The sequence below is a fragment of the Myotis lucifugus genome, unplaced genomic scaffold, assembly GCF_000147115.1.
Source record: "Myotis lucifugus unplaced genomic scaffold, Myoluc2.0 scaffold_17, whole genome shotgun sequence".
Lineage (NCBI taxonomy): Eukaryota > Metazoa > Chordata > Mammalia > Chiroptera > Vespertilionidae > Myotis > Myotis lucifugus.
Genome location: NW_005871065.1, coordinates 9827456 through 9830909, shown reverse-complemented (window position 1 = coordinate 9830909; position 3454 = coordinate 9827456). Strand labels below are relative to the sequence as shown.

General features: G+C 55.1%; 1 non-coding gene across 1 annotated transcript; it reads left to right on the top strand.

The window, feature by feature from the left end:
- The first annotated feature begins 2747 nt into the window (after positions 1-2747).
- Positions 2748-2820, top strand: TRNAM-CAU. Its single transcript has one exon. It is a non-coding gene; the product is annotated as a tRNA-Met (tRNA).
- Positions 2821-3454: the final 634 nt, after the last annotated feature.

Genomic DNA, 3454 nt, shown 5'->3' with positions numbered 1-3454 from the left:
CACAAAAACCTGAGTCCGTCAAACTCTCTACCGTCTCATGGACAAGGGCTATGTGGCTGCATGCACCTCCCCAGCAGGCTCCTGGGGAACCAAACCTGCTTATGCTCATGTACTCATCCAAGAAGAAAGCCTTCCTGGGCCTCGTCCCCGAGGACCAGAAGGGCATAGTCAAGGGTATCCGGCGGATCATCAACAACCACAGGCAGGCTAAGCAGCAGAGGCTGGAGCAGCTGGGCGGGATGGGGGCACAGCAGGCCCCCCCAGGGCCCATTCTGGAGGACCAGGCACTCCAGCTCTGCCCCCCACAGCCTGAGCCTCCGGGCACTGTGGGGGGCCCTGAGGCCGAAGGGCAGGCCAAGCCCCAAGATGCTGCCCAGGACCCCCCAGGCTCTACCGAAGGCCCCCCTGGAGCAGCTTCCAGCCCACCCTCTTCTGGACCTGTCCTTCCAAACCAAGGAAAGCCTTGAACTGTCACGGGGAAGGAGCCTAGGGAGCCATGCGTCCACTACATGTGGATCCTGGGGCACAAAAAGGACATTTAGGGAAACCGAGGGAATCTGAATCAAGATAGACCAGTCAATAACCTCTCAACACTGGTTCACTAATTGTTGCAAAGATACCATACTCACCTAAAATGTTAAGAATAAGGGAAACGGGGGTGGGGGGTGGGGGTGGGGCTTTATAGGGACTCTACTATCTTTGTAATTTCTCTGTAAACCTAAGACTTAGAATAATAAAGTTTATTTTTAAAACGTCTTCAATTCATACGTGCCCACACATATTAATCACTGACCTTATGTTTTTGCGCATTCTTTCGGAGGTTTAGTGAACAAACACCAGCAAATGTGAATATACCTCTCCCCTCCCCCCTGCAGAAATGGTGACCCCTCCCTCCCTGCGTTCCTCCCTCATTCCAAATCAGGCATAGAGAGTCCCCGTTCTTACAACTGGGAAGACATTCTTGGGAACAGTTCCCTGTTGATGGACACTAGCTGTTTCCAATTGTTTTCAGTTCTGATACGACTTCAGGGAATAACCATGGCCGTGGACGAGTCTGTCTGTTGGACACCTTCCCAGTCATGGGACTGCTGGACCTGGCAGTTTGTAATTGTGGGAGACAGGACCATTGGGATTTAACTCACGTCCATCAGCGTTCCTCGGGCCTGGAGATGGAGTGAAACTCTGTGACACCCCAAGTTTGCAGTCCACAGGGGTCAGGGACCCTGCAAAGATTCCTATGAGTGTGTGTGCACATGTGGGTTCCCTCTCTAGCCCCTGCCAGGGCCTCTGCCCTCCTGCCCTGGGGCAGGAACTAGGGCCCTAGCAGCCTGACCCCAAGAATACCTCCCCTTGGGTGGGAAGCGTGGGTGGGAGAATTTTCTGGAGAATTGGGAGGTCCTGGGTTCCCTTGGGGACCATGAGGGTGGGAAGTTCCACCCAATCCTCCAGGTCTGGGGTCAGCACAACCTGCCTCTATCCTTGAGGCCTCCTAAGGAGACATTAGGATGCCCTAAGGAGCCCACCACCCCTCCTCTAGCTACCCGGGGCCTCCCCTGCCCTGGGTCTCACAGACCACCCCTCTAGGGGTCGCTCTCCACCCCCTCCCATTATCTCTCCCCCCACTCCCAGGAATTCCAGTCCTTGCTCCTACCATAATATTTTCTCCACCTCCTTACACTCATCGCCATTCACTTCCCTTAACATCCCACCTTATCTCTCACATTCTGGGTGATTTAAAAAATCCCTCTCCCAGCACTTTATAGTAAAAATTTCAGATACACAGAAACGTTGGAAGGATTGCACCGTGGATATCCGTACCTCCACCACCTAACTCTGCACTGACATTTTACTACTCGCAGTCTTCCTAATCGCTCCACCTTCGTTCTTAGGTCCCTTGGTCCATTGAACCGTACCGTATGTCCGTCATTTTTAATTTATTATTATTTTTTAGGTAAAACTTACATAGAGCGAAATATGCAAATCTTAAGGATGTCGCAGTCTGGCTGATTTTAGATGGCACGTGTATTTATTTTAACATATAATAGGGGGGAAACCCCACACGTTTTCCGTTAATGATAGTGACCCCAAGCTTCCTTGAACAAGGAATGTATTTAAATGAGCTGTGCTAATGGGGGAGGAGGGGGGAATAATAGAGATGGGGCGGGGGGCTTCCAACAGGCTGCCGCTGTCGCTTCCGGAGCTGCGGACGCCTCTAAGAGTGGCCTCGGCCTGGGGCGCCGGGAGGGGCCGGGGACTCGGCTGGAGGGGGTTTGCCGTGGGACCGAAATAGTGTGCGTGTGTATGTGCGTGTGTTACTGTGCAGTTGCGCGCCCCCTTCCAACTCTTTGAAGCGGGGAGTGTCCCTGCGAACGCAGCACCGGGAACACAGTAGGTGCCCAATAAGTGTTTCCCGCGATCACACCGGTGCAGACGCTTTGCAAACACTATACAAAAATCAGAGTTTACTATTGCTGGGAGAAGCGCAGTCTTCCGTGTCGCCCTTCCCAGCGCAGCGCCGTCTAGCAAGCCGAAGTGATTGTTTGCAAACAGACCCACAGGAGGAGGAAGACCGGAGCCCGGATGAGCGCTTGGGCCAGGACGTCCTCCCTCCCTTTCGAACTCTGGGGGCGGAGAACTCTCAGTGTCCCGCGATCCGCTGTAGACGAACAAGACCAGAGTTCCGTGAGCATGCGCACAGGGCCGCCGGGCCAGGCTCATTAGTATACAGCCGAGAGAGCCTTCTAGGTGCCTCGTTAGCGCAGTAGGTAGCGCGTCAGTCTCATAATCTGAAGGTCGTGAGTTCGATCCTCACACGGGGCACAATACTTTTGTTCGCTCTAGGTCCGTCGCCTGCTGGAAAGGGGCATTTTATTTGCTCGCCTGTGGACTGGGAGACACCGAGCGTCCTCACTTTTCCACTTTGGGGTCACCCTTCTGTCGGCTGACGCTCGATTCAGCCTGTCCTCTCCGAAGAGCCCGTGCCGGGGAGGTTTCACTGTCTAAAATCTCCCGACTCCCCTGCTGCTCTGCAGGCTCCCGGCTTCTGGGCCGGGGTCGGAGGACCAGTGCGAAGGCTAGAGCAGGCGGTAAGGGGGGACAGGGACATCTGCGCAAAACTAGCCCGCGCTGGATAGGCCGGGACCCAGCTGAGCCTCCGTGGAAGAGCCCCATCCTCACCACCTCCTTGCTGCGGGGGGGGTGGCCCAGGAGGGAGCACCCCTGCTGACCCACGCTGCACCATTGGCCCGTCGCGGGGGACATGCAAAGCCCGGGGTTATCCAGAAGTTCATTTTGTCATAAATCCACTCCTACATTCCACCCCCCAACTGGGTACCTTCATTCATGATGTGAGGGATCGGACTCACATCATGGCAGCGGTTCTCACCCTGTGGGTCGAGACCCCTTTGGCCCGTCGAACGACCCTTTTCACAGGGGTCCGCCTAAGACCATCCTG